Raw genomic sequence first — 16,085 nt, forward strand, 5'->3', positions numbered from 1 at the left:
TAACCATAGAATCTTCTTGAAGATAATCTCAATATCTTTCTCCCACACCCAAATTACCAACGGCATGTGGTCTTCAAGCTGACCTAACCTAAGCTAAACTAATCTAACTTAACCTAACCAAATCTAGCTTAGGGGTGGCATAAAAAAAACGGGATTGTTGCAATACTAGTACTATACATCTCGAGAATTTGCAACCGGGGAGGGGGGTGGGGGGAGGGTGCGTGCAAAGGGCTTCTGAGTGACACACTCAAGGTTAACGTGGTAAATATGAAAAAGGATAAAACTTTCGGTAACGTAGAGGGGGCTGTGGATTCTGCCGAGGTGAACACTAATGAAAAATTGAAAGAAAGAAAGAAGCAGAAAATCAGTCGCTCAGTATTCAAATAAAAACGAGAGAGAAAAGAAGAAAAAAAAGTGTAAAAGAGAGAGAGAGAGAGAGAGAGAGGAAAGGTACCGGGTTTATCAGTCACAGAAGATGAACAGGGTATTTGTGAACGGAGAATCACGAGGTTGAGAAGCTGGTTCTTAAAACACTCGAGATCAGAAGCCGCCCGGAAGCTGATAACATCGACAGACAAGGACATGTAAGGAGGGGAAATGTGGACGATGTCAAGGATTTTTATAAGTTTTATTCCGTGGTGATCGCATTCACCTCAAGTTCCCTCTTACAGCTTTCTAAGATTATCCAGGCAGAAAAATAGGTGTAGGTTTGGCACAGCAAAGGTAAAATGAGTAAGATACAAATTGGAAGAAAAAAAAATGAGAAAACTTAAACTATTGGAATACATTAGGTTCAACCATGGGTTCCAAAGATATCCAGTCGTGACCGCTCAAGTTCCTTCTTAGAGCCTTCTAGGCGTAATGACGACAAGATTAAAGAGAATCGAAGATTACTTATGCAGGAAAATAGGTTTAGGTTTGTTACACAGGAAGTAAAAGGAGTAAGATACAGTGTTTGTTTGTATGGTGTTTTGACGTTGCATGGAACCAGTGGTTATTCAGCAACGGGACCAACGGCTTTACGTGACTTCCGAACCACGTCGAGAGTGAACTTCCATCACCAGAAATACACATCTCTAATCCCCTCAGTGGAATGCCCGAGAATCGAACTCACGACCACCGAGGTGGCAGACCCAGACCATACCGATCACGCCACTTTAACTACTGGAATACATCAGGTGCCACAGGTATCAAGTCGTGACTGCACAATGCAAGTGACTGTTCAGACAAACCCCAGCTCGAGTAGAAGACGAATCTCAGGCATAAGTGATTGAAAATGATCTAACAAAACGATAACAGAAGACCCACAGCAGCCCTGGTGGGAGTTTATTGAATTGCACTGTGATTCGTAGCTTTCTCAGTGATGAAGACTGATGACTAAAGAACAGAAATACGAAAGCAGACAGTCGTGGTAAATTGAAATAACAATTGCAACAGATTCAACTGCGTTCACTTCATCAATCAGATTTGTAAGCGGCTAACAGATTGGTCTTGGGGCAAGAGAGCACATAGATCATTCATTTGCGTAAAAATGAAAAATCGAAGATTTATGCAAGAATCGCAATGTAATTCTCCACCTCTCATTGTAAAGGTAATTTTTTTTATTGTTCACTAAAAATAAAAAGTTTCAGCAATTGTCCCCTTTAAAAAAATCAGCTGCACCACGGGACTAATCTATACCTTTTCCCAAATGAAAATTCGAAAAAGCCTGCAAGAAGCGTAATATAATTCTCCACCTCTCATTGTAAGGGTAAATTTTTTATTGTTCACTAAAAATAAAAAGTTTTAGCAATTGTTCCTTCATAAAAAAAAATCAACTGGACTACCACGAGACTAATCCATGCTATAGTAGATTCACATCAACCGTGCATTTGATGTATAGGCCAGCCCCTTACGACGCTCCCGATTGGCTGTTGATAAGCCAGTCACGGGGCTGGAAAGTCTCAGTCTCTCTCGAGAGAGTTCACATGGGTAGGATCTATGTTCCACCTCCCCTCAGGGATACGTCTTTCAGGAGAGGTGGAACATACATCCCGTCTATGTGAACCCTCGAGAGAGACTGAGAGTTTCCAGCCCTGTGACTGGCTTATCAACAGCCAATCAGGAGCGTCGTAAGGGACTGGCATAGACATCAAATGCACGGTTGATGTGAATCTACTATAGCAAGTACTACTTCAGCTCATTTCTTGGTTCGTTTCTTAGTTCTTTGTCGATTCGTAATCTACATTTCACTAACTTCTTAGTATCCGTAAAACGCACCAAAAAATTCTCACAATACCTTTTATGGAAAATCTGAACTTCGAGAAACCTCTTTTGAAGGTTAAATGATATAAAAAGGATAAAAAAAAGGCTGAAAAAAAAATAAGAACAGGGTGGGGAAAGTGAAAATGAAGAAGGGAAGTAGATGGAGTAGAAAAAGGGGTTTGGGGAGGGGGTTTCCAAGGTTCTGGTAATAGAGCGGACGGGGGGGGGGGGGGGTGAGAGTCAGAGAATGAAGCATGAAAGGGACACCGCCCACAGGCTGTCTAGTAGTAAGCAATCGATAAGATGATGGGCGCCCTCAGGCGGAGGAGGAATGAGGGGAAGAGGGGGAGGAAAAGGAAGAGGAGAAAGGCGGAAGAGGAGGAGGAAGCTTGTACTACCATCAACCACCCACGAGAGAGAGAGAGAGAGAGAGAGAGAGATTGAGTTAGGTCTACGCTAGTCTTGGTAATTAGCTTATAAACGACGACTCAAGCGCTCTCTCTCTCTCTCTCTCTCTCTCTCTCTTACATACAAACACAAACACACTGCTGACGTGACTGGTGAATTATCATGACCTATGTACATAAAAAGTAGTTAATCGGCTCTGATGGTCGCCTCTTAGAGGAGATGGACGTGGAGTTATCAATCATAACCCAATGTACAACCAGAATACAAAACTTGTGGAGCACCCTCTTATATAGTACAGTGTACGTACACACAAACACACACACAACACATATATATATATATATATATATATATATATATATATATATATATATTATTGCTGCATTAGGAAGATATGAAACGTGATGAATATATAAATAATGGCAAATACCACGAAAAGGACAGTTGTGTCAAAAGGTCTAACAACTATTCCGTTGTTTCACATTCCCTTCGTGACATTTGCCCATATATATATATATATATATATATATATATATATATATATATATATATATACTATATATAATATATTTGTGTGTGTGTGTGTGAGCGTAAGTACATATGCATACACGTTTACAATCGGTATACATAACTTCCTGAAGACCACTATCTGCATAAGATAGAGGATGATGCATATGGTGGCTTAACCGCCAAGATGAAAGTGATAAACAAACTGCCTATTACAGTAAAACAGAAGCAAGAAGAGAATCCCAAAGCCAGACATTAGAAAGAAGCAGTTGAACCATACAATCTGAGGATTACCTTTTTCCAAAGGATGAACATGATTCGAACTAATCTGGAAGAGATCACACTCACACTTCAGAGAGCATAAGCTGCTTCTAAAACTCTGGATTACTGTTTTTAACTGCCAATTGGTCCCTTGTTTAATTCACCCCAATTTAATTAACATCTGACTTACGAAATTCAATGTGTGTGCTTTCGTCAGTCACTCAAAATCAAAGATAAATCTCATGATTAGTGACCCCCCCCCCCCTTAACTCACCTCACGCTCATTCTTTGAAAAAAGGTAATCTTCGGATTGTATGGGTCAACTGCTTCTTTCTAATATCTAGTTTTGGGATTCTCTGCTTGCTTCTGTTTTTCCTGTAAGAAGCAGTTTGTTTACCACTTTCATCTTGGTGGTTAATCCACTATATTCATTTTCCTCTATCTTGTGCATATGGTGGTCTTCAGAACCATCTTGTGCATATAATGGTAATCAGATATTCTTGAAGACCACCATATGCACAAGATGGCTCTGAAAACCACAATATGCACAACATGGTTCTGAAGACCACTAAATACGCAAGACTGTTCTGAAGACCACTATCTGCACAAGACAGTTCAGAAGACCATTACATGCATAAGATAGTTCTGAAGATCACTATATGCACAAGATATTTCTGAAGATCACTATATGCACAAGACAGTTCTGAAGATCACTATATGCACAAGATAGTTCTGAAGATCACTATATGCACAAGATAACTCTGAAGATCACTATATGCACAAGATGGTTCTGAAGACCCCTAAATGCACAAGATAGTTCTGAAGACCACCATATGCGTAAGATAGTTCTGAAGACCCCTAAATGCACAAGATAGTTCTGAAGACCACCATATGCACAAGATAGTTCTGAAGACCACCATATGCACAAGATAGATGGGTTCTGAAAGACAACCCTAAATGCAGATCGTTCTGAGACCCCTAAATGCAACAAAATAGTTCGAAGACCACCATATGCACAACGATAGTTCTGAAGACCCCACCATAAATGAACAAGGCGTTCTTGAACGAACCCCTCAAATGGCACAAGATGGTTCTGAAGACCCCTAAATGCACAAGATAGTTCTGAAGACCCCTAAATGCACAAGATGGTTCTGAAGACCCCTAAATGCACAAGATGGTTCTGAAGACCCCTAAATGCACAAGATAGTTCTGAAGACCCCTAAATGCACAAGATAAGGTTCTGAAAGGACCCCTAAATGCACCTAAGATAGTTCTGAACGACCCCTAAATGCACAAGATAGTTTCCTGAAGGACCCCTAAATGCACAAATAGGTTCTAAGAACCCCTAAATGCACCCAAGATAAGTTCGAAACCCTACAATGCACAAGATAGTTTGCTGAAGACCCCCTAAATTGCACAAGATGGTTCTGAAACCCCTAATCACAAGATAGTTCGGAAGACCCATAAATGCACCAGAAGTTCTGAAGACCCCCTAAATGCACAAGTGTTCTGAGACCCCTAAATGCCGCACGATAGTTTTCTGAAGGACCCCTGAATGCACAAGATTGTTTCTGAGAACCCTAATGCACAAGTAGTTTCTTGAAGACCCCTAAAAATGACAAATGGTGTCTGAAGACCCCTAAATGCACAAGATGTTCTGAAGACCCCTAAATGCACAAGATAGTTCTGAAGACCCCTAAATGCACCAGGGAGTGTTTTCTGTAAGACCCCTAAATGCACAAGATGGTTCTGAAGACCCCTAAATGCACAAGATAGTTCTGAAGACCCCTAAATGCACAAGATAGTTCTGAAGACCACTAAATGCACAAGATAGTTCTGAAGACCCCTAAATGCACAAGATGGTTCTGAAGACCCCTAAATGCACAAGATGGTTCTGAAGACCCCTAAATGCACAAGATAGTTCTGAAGACCCCAAACAATGCCTTAAGATAAAGTTCTGAATAAAACCACCAATAATGGCCCCAAACAAGATGAAGACCATTATATGCACAAGAATTTTTCCTGAAAGACCCTAAATTCATTAAGATGGTTAACCTGAAAACCAACAATAAATGCACAAGATTAAGAACCATTATATTCAAGAAATGGTTTCTGAAATACCCTAAAATGCACAAGATTGGTACCTTGAAAAAACAACAATATGCACAAGTGGTTAACCCCTGACCAAACCCCAAATATGCACCCCCAAAGAAATAGAACCAAATTATAATGCACAAGATTGGTTCTGAAGGAACTAAATGCACAAGATGGTACTGAAAACCAACATATGCACAAGATGAAGACCCAATATATAACCACCAAGAGCCATTATATGAACCACCAAGATGGTTTTCTGAAGACCCCTAAATGCACAAGATGGTACTGAAAACCAACATATGCACAAGATTAAGACCATTATATGCACAAGATGGTTCTGAAGACCCCTAAATGCACAAAAAAGGTTCTGAAAAAATATACAATGCCACAAGATGGTACTGAAGACCCCTAAATGCACAAAATAGTTCTGAAGATCAACATATGCACAAGATGGTTCTGAAAACCCCTTTATGCACAAGATGAAGACCCTTATATGCAAAAGATGGATCTGAAGACCACTTTCTGCACAAGATGGTTCTGAAAACCATTATATGCACAAGATGGATCTGAAGACCACTATGTACACAAGACAAGATGATTCTGAAGGCCACTATGCACACAAGATGATTCTGAATTATGAGCACAAGATATTTCTGAAGACCACTATATGCACAAGATGGTTCTGAAGACCACCATATGCACAAGATGGTTCTGAAGACCACTTTATGCACAATATGGTTTTTAAGACCACCATATGCACAAGATAGTTCTCAAGGCCATTATAAGCACAAGATAGTTCTGAAGACCACCATATGCATAAGATAGTTCTGAAGACCATTATACGTACAAGATGGTTCTGAAGACCACTATATGCACAAGATGGTTGTGAAGACCACCATATGCACAAGATAGTGCTGAAGACCATTATACGTACAAGATGGTTCTGAAGACCACCATATGCACAAGATGGTTCTGAAGACCACCATATGCATAAGATAGTTCTGAAGACCATTATACGTACAAGATGGTTGAAGACCACATATGCATAAGATAGTTGAAGACATTATAGCACAAGATGGTTCTGAGACCACCATATGCACAAGGTGTTCTGAAGACCATTATGACAAGATGGTTCTGAAGCCACCATTATATGCACATTAGAATGGTGAACGGCCAGTAGTTAACCGCACAACAATAGTCTGAAGACCATTATATGCACAAGATGGTTCTGAAGACCATTATATGCACAAGATGGTTCTGAAGACCATTATATGCACAAGATGATTCTGAAGACCATTATATGCAAAAGATAGTTCTGAAGACCATTATATGCACAAGATGGTTCTGAAAACCACTATATGCACAAGATGGTTCTGATGACCATTATATGCACAAGATAGTTCTGAAGACCATTATATGCACAAGATGGTTCTGAAGACCATTATATGCACAAGATAGTTCTGAAGACCATTAAATGCACAAGATGGTTCTGAAGACCACCATATGCACAAGATAGTTCTGAAGACCATTATATGGACAAGGATAAGTTCTGAAAACCACCATATGCATAAGATTTCAGTCTCAAGACCATAATAATGCACAAGATGGTTCATGAAGACACCATAGCATAAGATAGTTCTCAAGACCATTATATGCACAAGAATGGTTCTGAAGACCATTATATGCACAAGATAGTTATCAAGGACCCAACTTATTGCACAAGATCGGTTCTGAAGACCCCCCATATGAATAAGATATTCTAAAGACCATTATTATGCACAAGATGGTTTGAAGACCATTATATGCCACAAGATAGTTTCTGGAAGACCAATTAAATGCACAAGATGGTTCTGAAGGACCACCATTATGCACAAGATTAGTGCTGAAGACCATTATATGGACCAAGATAGTGTCCTGAAGACACCATATTGCACAAGATTAGTTCTCAAGGGACCATAATATGGCAACAAGTGGTTCTGAAGACCACCTATGCATAAGATAGTTCTCAAGACCATTAATTATGCACAAGTGGTTCTGAAGACCACCATTATGAGACAAGATAGGTTCTCAAGAACCACCATATGCCACAAGAGGCTTCTTGAGACCACCATTGCATTAAGATTAGTTCTGAAGACCAATTATATGCACAAGATAGTTCTGAAGACCACCTATGGACAAGATAGTACTTGGAAGGACCACATATGCACAAGGATAGTTCTGAAGGACCCACCAATATTGGACAAGATAGTTCTGAAGGACCACCATTGGCACAAGATTTAGTTCTGAAGACCAAACCATTATGCACAAGATAGTTCCTAAGCCACCATATTGGACAAGATAGGTTCTGAAGACCAAACATATGCACAGATAGTTCTGAAGACCACCATATGGACCAAGATAGTTCTGAAGACCAGTTATATGCACAAGATTAGTTCGAAAAGACCACCATATGGAACAAGATTAGTTCTGAAGACCACCATATGCACAAGATAGTTCTGAAGACCACCATATGGACAAAGATAGTTCTGAAGACCACCATATGCATAAGATAGTTCTGAAGACCATTATATGCACAAGATAGTTCTGAAGACCACCATATGCACAAGATAGTTCTGAAGACCACCATTATGCACAAGATTTAAGTTCTGGAAGACCACCATATGCAATAGATAGTTTGAAGACCACCATATGCACAAGATAGTTCTGAAGACCACCATATGGACAAGATAGTTCTGAAGACCATTATATGCACAAGATAGTTCTGAAGACCACCATATGGACAAGATAGTTCTGAAGACCACAGATGCAAAAAGATAGTTCGAAGACCACAAATATGCAAAGATAGTTCTGAAGACCACCATATGCATAAGATAGTTCTGAAGACCATTATATGCACAAGATAGTTCTGAAGACCACCATATGGACAAGATAGTTCTGAAGACCACCATATGCACAAGATAGTTCTGAAGACCACCATATGCATAAGATAGTTCTGAAGACCATTATATGCACAAGATAGTTCTGAAGACCACCATATGGACAAGATAGTTCTGAAGACCACCATATGCACAAGATAGTTCTGAAGACCATTATATGCACAAGATGGTTCTGAAGACCATTATATGCACAATATAGTTCTGAAGACCATTAAATGCACAAGATGGTTCTGAAGACCATTATATGGACAAGATGTTAATGAAGAACCCATTATTAATTGGACAAGCTAGGTTCTTTGAAGACCATTATATGGACAAGATGGTTCTGAAGACCATTATATGCACAAGATAGTTCTGAAGACCATTATATGGACAAGATGGTTCTGAAGACCATTAAATGCACAAGATAGTTCTGAAGACCATTATATGGACAAGATGGTTATGAAGACCACCATATGCACAAGATGGTTCTTAAGACCATTATATGGACAAGATGGTTCTGAAGACCATTATATGCACAAGATAGTTCTGAAGACCATTAAATGCACAAGATGGTTCTGAAGACCATTATATGGACAAGATGGTTATGCAGACCATTATATGCACAAGCTAGTTCTGAAGACCATTATATGGACAAGATGGTTCTGAAGACCATTATATGCACAAGATAGTTCTGAAGACCATTATATGTACAAGATGGTTCTGAAGACCATTAAATGCACAAGATAGTTCTGAAGACCACCATATGCACAAGATGGTTCTGAAGACCACCATATGCACAAGATGGTTCTTAAGACCATTATATGGACAAGATGGTTATGAAGACCACCATATGCACAAGATGGTTCTTAAGACCATTATATGGACAAGATGGTTATGAAGACCATTATATGCACAAGCTAGTTCTGAAGACCATTATATGCACAAGATGGTTCTGAAGACCACCATATGCATAAGATAGTTCTCAAGACCATTAAATGCACAAGATGGTTCTGAAGACCACCATATGCACAAGATGGTTCTGAAGACCACCATATGCACAAGATAGAACTGAGACAACCATATGCACAAGATGGTTCTGAAGACCACCATATGCACAAGATAGAACTGAAGACCACCATATGCACAAGATGGTTCTTAAGACCATTATATGGACAAGCTAGTTCTGAAGACCATCATATGCACAAGATGGTTCTGAAGACCATTATATGCACAAGCTAGTTCTGAAGACCATCATATGCACAAGATGGTTCTGAAGACCATTATATGCACAAGATGGTTCTTAAGACCATTATATGGACAAGATGGTTCTTAAGACCATTATATGGACAAGATGGTTCTGAAGACCATTATATGGACAAGATGGTTCTTAAGACCATTATATGCACAAGATGGTTCTGAAGACCATTATATGCACAAAGAATGGTTCTGTAAGACATTACTGGACAAGATGGTTCTGAAGACCATTATATGGACAAGATGGTTCTGAAGACCATTATATGCACAAGATGGTTCTGAAGACCATTATATGGACAAGATGGTTCTGAAGACCATATGGGCCACAAGATGGTTCTAAGACCATTAGATGGACATGGTTATGAGACCATTATGCACAAGATGGTTCGAAGACCCATTATATGACAAGATGGTTTATGAAGACCATTATATCCAATTAGGTTCTTAGACCATATGACAAGATGGTTCTGAAGACCATTATATGCACAAGATGGTTCTGAAGACCATCATATGCACAAGATAGTTCTGAAGACCACTATATGTGCAAGATGGTTCTGAAGACCATTATATGCACAAGCTAGTTCTGAAGACCATCATATGCACAAGATGGTTCTGAAGACCATTATATGCACAAGATGGTTCTGAAGACCATTATATGCACAAGATGGTTCTGAAGACCACCATATGCACAAGATAGTTCTGAAGACCACCATATGCCCAAGATGGTTCTGAAGACCACTATATGTGCAAGATAGTTCTCAAGACCATTCAATGCACAAGATGGTTCTGAAGACCACCATATGCACAAGATGGTTCTGAAGACCATTATATGCACAAGCTAGTTCTGTTATGGAAGACCATCATAATGCACAGATACGTTCTGTTAAGACCATATATGGACAAGATGTTCTGAAGACCACACCAATATGCACAAGATAGTTCTGGAGACCACATATGCACAGATTTGGTGCTGAAGACCACTATATGGGTTCAAGATAGTTTCAAGACCATTCAAGGTGCACAAGATGTTCTGAAGACCACCATATGCACAAAGATGGGTAATGAAGACATTCTATGCACAAGCAATAGTTTATGAAGACCATCATATGCACAAGGAGTTTCTGTTCTGAAGACCAACATTATGACAAGATGGTTCTGAAGACCATTATATGCACAAGATGGTTCTGAAGACCATCATATGCACAAGATAGTTCTGAAGACCACCATATGCCCAAGATGGTTCTGAAGACCACTATATGTGCAAGATAGTTTCTCAGACCAATTCAAGCCCCCCAATTTGCACAAGATGTTCTGAAGACCACCATATGGCACAAGATAGTCTGAGACGACCATATGCACAAGATGGTTCTGAAAGACCACATATGCACAAGATGGTTCTGAAGACCACTATATGTGCAAGATAGTTCTCAAGACCACCATATGCACAAGATGGTTCTGAAGACCACCATATGCATAAGATAGTTCTCAAGACCATTACATGCACAAGATGGTTCTGAAGACCACCATATGCACAAGATGGTTCTGAAGACCACTATATGCACAAGATAGTTCTGAAGACCATTATACGCACAAGATGGTTCTGAAGACCACCATATGCACAAGATGGTTCTGAAGACCATCTTATGCACAAGATGGTTCTGAAGACCACTATATGCACAAGATAGTTCTGAAGACCATTATACGCACAAGATGGTTCTGAAGACCACCATATGCACAAGATGGTTCTGAAGACCACTATATGTGCAAGATATAGTGGCTGAAGACACATATATGCACAAGATAGTTCTTAAGACCATACGTATCCACTAGATAGTTCTGAAGACCACTATATGCGCAAGATGGTTCTGAAGACCACTATATGTGCAAGTTAGTTCTGATGACCACTATATGCACCAGATGGTTCTGAAGACCACTATATGTGCAAGATAGTTCTGAAGACCACTATATGCACAAGATGGTTCTGAAGACCACCATATGCACAAGATGGTTCTGAAGACCACTATATGTGCAAGATAGTTCTGAAGACCACTATATGCACAAGATAGTTCTTAAGACCATACGTATCCACTAGATAGTTCTGAAGACCACTATGGTTAAGATGGTTCTGAAGACCACTATATGTGCAAGTTAGTTCTGATGACCTATATGCACCAGATGGTTTGAAGACCTAATGTGCAAGATTAGTTCTGAGACCATATATGCCCAAGATATTCTGACACCATATGCATAGATTGGTTCTGAAGACCACTAAGTGCAAGATAGTTCTGAGACCAACTATATGCACAAGATAGTTCTTAAGAACCATACGTATCCAACTAAAATAGTTCTGAAGACCACTGTAAGCACAAGATGATTCGGAACCTACCAAATTAATAATTGTTTTATAATGTAGTACATGAGGGTGAGCTCTGGCTTCCATACAACCCTGCATTTACTACAAATATTACATTGTCTAATTTTTCAAAGCATATGATGTATGCTATTGCCAAGCACTCATTTCGGGGTATGGCGCAGAGAGAGAGAGAGAGAGAGAGAGGAGAGAAAATAATATCATGACAATGTGTGCTTTCTTATATTAATTTCCATAAAGAGCAGAACCGAAGAATAAGCCCTCTCTCTCTCTCTATCTCTGTGTTCCCTGCTAGGGTGATCCCAGTGTGTGTGTGTGTGTGTGTGCGTTTGTGTGTGTGAGAGAGAGAGAGAGAGAGAGAGAGAGAGAGAGAGAGAGATAGTTCTGAAGACCATTATATGCACAAGATGGTTCTGAAGACCACCATATGCACAAGATGGTTCTGAAGACCACTATATGTGCAAGATAGTTCTGAAGACCACTATATGCACAAGATAGTTCTTAAGACCATACGTATCCACTAGATAGTTCTGAAGACACCTAAATGCGCAAAATAGTTCTGAAGACCATATGTATCCACTAGATAGTTCTGAAGACACCTAAATGAGCAAGATGGTTCTGAAGACCATATGTATCCACTAGATAGTTCTGAAGACACCTAAATGCGCAAGATGGTTCTGAAGACCATATGTATCCACTAGATAGTTCTGAAGACCACTGTATGCACAAGATGATTCGGAACCATAATAAATTAATAATATTTTACCTAATATTGTATGTACATGAGGGTGAGCTCTGGCTTCCATACAACCCTGTATTTACTACAAATATTACATTGTCTCTATCTAATTTTTCAAAGCATATGATGTATGCTATTGCCAAGCACTCATTTCGGGGTATGGCGCAGAGAGAGAGAGAGAGAGAGAGAGAGAGAGAGAGAGAGGAGAGAGGTGAAAATAATAAGCTCTCTCTTTTTCTCTCTCTCTCTCAACAATTGAGTTCCCAGCTAGGGTGGTGTGTGTGTGTGTGTGTGGACACACACACACACACACACACACACAGAGAAAGAGAGAGAGAGAGAGAGAGAGAGACCTTACAGACCTTACATCTTGTTCGGGTTGCCCCAGGTCCCTCAGTGTGAGGCCTCCTCTAAATGTCTACCAGAGAGTTGCTAGTACATCTTCCGGTATATTTTTGCATCTTCCAATAAATCTTGGATGGTCTGGGATGCAGTTTAGATATTTGTCGAGCTTATTCTTAAACACATCTCGTCACTCCTGATATATTCCTCAGATGAGCTGGCACGCATTGAATAGAGCTGCATTGATCGATGCTGGTGCGTAGTGGATTAATGTCCTGTGTGCTTTCCTTATTTTTTCCTGGTAGTGTTTTTGGGCACTATTAATCTACCTCTGCTTGCTCTTTCTGATATTTTTAGTTCCATGATATTTTCTGCTATTCCTTCTATCTGTTTCCATGCCTGAATTATCATGTAGCGTTCTTTCTCTTTCTAGACTATATAATTTTAAGAATTGTAGTCTTTCCCAGTAGTCAAGGTCTTTACTTCTTCTATTCTAGCTGTAAAGGACCTTTTGTACACTCTCTATTTGTGCAATATCCTTTGATAGTGTGGGTACCATATCATATTGCAATATTCAAGTGGACTACGAACATATGTTTTATAAAGCATAATCATGTGTTCAGCTTTTCTTGTTTTGAAGTGCCGTAACAACATTCCCATTTTTGCTTTACATTTTGCCTAACAGAGTTGCTATTTGATCATTGCATAACATGTTCCTATTCATCATCACACCAAGGTCTTTAACTGCTTCCTTATTTGTGATTGTCTCATTATTAGGTCCCTTATATGCATATAGCTTTCTTTCTCTGTCTCCATAATTTATTGATTCAAATTTATCAGAGTTAAATACCATCCTATTTACCTCTGACCAATCATATACTTTGTTAAGGTCTCTTTGTAGAGCGTTCCTATCTTCATCACACGTAATTTCTCTACTTATTCTTGTGTCATCTGCGAAACTACTCACTACCGAATCCTTAACATTATTGTCTATGTCTTCATCATAATAACAAACAGTATTGCAGCTAACACCGTACCTTGCGGCACACCGGATATACCTTGGCTTCATCCGATTTCTCGTCGTTTGCAATAACTATCTGTTTTCTGTTGTGTAAAAATTCTTTAACCATCTTCCTACTTTATCCCACGATATTGTGTTTTCTAATTTTCTTCGCTAATATATTATGGTTCTACTTTATCAAAGCTTTTGCAAAGTCTAAATAAACCCATCTGTTTCATTTCCGCTTTTCATATTTTTGAATATGTTTCTCACGGTGGACTAACAGTTGGGTTTGTGTACTTTTTCCGGGTACGAAACCAAGTTGTCCTTTATTAAACCAAATTATTTTTTATTAAATGTTTTTCATAATATTTTTCTTCATTACCCTTTCATACACTTTCATAATATGTGATGTTAGACTCACAGGCCTATAATTACTTGCCTCTAGTCTTGATACTTTTGAAAGTAGGGGTAATATATGCTAAGTTGTGCTCATCATAAATCTTGCCTGTATCTACACTTTGTCTTAATAATATTGCAAGTGGCTTTGCGATAGAATGAACTACTTTCTTTAACAAAATAGCAGAATTCCATCAGGCCCTGCAGCAGCTCCATTTTTAATTTCATTAATAGCCTGCACAATATTAGCTTCATTAATATCTAGTCAGCTAAATATTCACTATTTTCATCCCTTACCTTCTATATCATTATCTTCATTATCTATTCTAGGGTGAATTCTCTCTTATATCGTTCTGCCAGTATGTTGCAAATTTCCTTTTTTTCATTCGTTAATCTCCCTTCAATTCTTAGAGGGCCTATTTCTATTCTTCTTTTATTCATCTTCTTCGCATATGAGTATAATAGTTTGGGATTTTGCTTGATATTTAATAGGGTTTTTTCTTCCAAGTCCCGTTTTTCATTTTCTTTTGATTGTATAATCTTTTGTTCTGCATTTTCTATCTTACTTTTTAGTTCTATAACTTTCATGCATTTTTTTTTTGCTAGACCTTTTTTCACTTTCTGATTTTCTGGAACAAGATCCCTCTGTCTCTTGGTATGCATGACTGATGTTTACTTTTCTTCTTCGGTATATATTTATCCACTATTTTCTCTAATATTTTATATAATATCTCCGTAAATTCTTCATTTATTTCTGACCATTTTATATTTTTACTGTAGAAGTTGTATTTTCCATATCCTTCCCACTTTTTTCATTTCTTGCTTATCTCTGTTTTCACTTGCTTTGGAATGGACATGTTAATTCTATGACATTATGGTCTGAAATCTCGCATTATAAACTATATTTCTTTAACATAATTCATCTCGTTCACAAATACTAGGTCTAAAGTATTTTCCTTTCTTGTTGGCAGGTGATTTATTTGTTGAATGTTGTATTCTAGTAGCATATCTAATAGCTTTTCGAATTGGCCTCTTATCTTCTGCACTACTATTACTCTCTTTTTTATATGTATAAAGTACATCCACAATCTCCTATTCGTTCTTTCCAGTCTACGAAAGGAAAGTTGGAAGTCTCCAGATAGGAGATAGTCCCAGTCCCTTGTGATTTTCTACATATATCATCCAATTTTTCTATTATTAAGTCAAACCTCTTTAGTATTAGGAGGTCTATATATTAAACTATGTTCATTAATTTTTCAGATTCAAATTCTACCGCTATTAGTTCACATTCTGAGTTACTATATTCTCATATATTTTTTTCCTTGTTTTTTGTCTTTTTCCCATATATTGCGGTTCCCCTTGATTCCTATTTTTTCTATCTGATCTATAAGTTTGAAACCCTTTTATTTGATCATCATTCCCAGTCTCTTGGGAATACCAGGTTTCACTTATATTCATTATATCTATTTTCTTTTCAATTTGGGTTAGTTCTTCTAGTACTCTATTTTTCTTTTGAGTTACCTCGTACACTAAACCCTGCGCATT

The sequence above is a fragment of the Macrobrachium nipponense genome, chromosome 18 (assembly GCF_015104395.2).
Source record: "Macrobrachium nipponense isolate FS-2020 chromosome 18, ASM1510439v2, whole genome shotgun sequence".
In the NCBI taxonomy this organism is placed as follows: Eukaryota; Metazoa; Arthropoda; class Malacostraca; order Decapoda; family Palaemonidae; genus Macrobrachium; species Macrobrachium nipponense.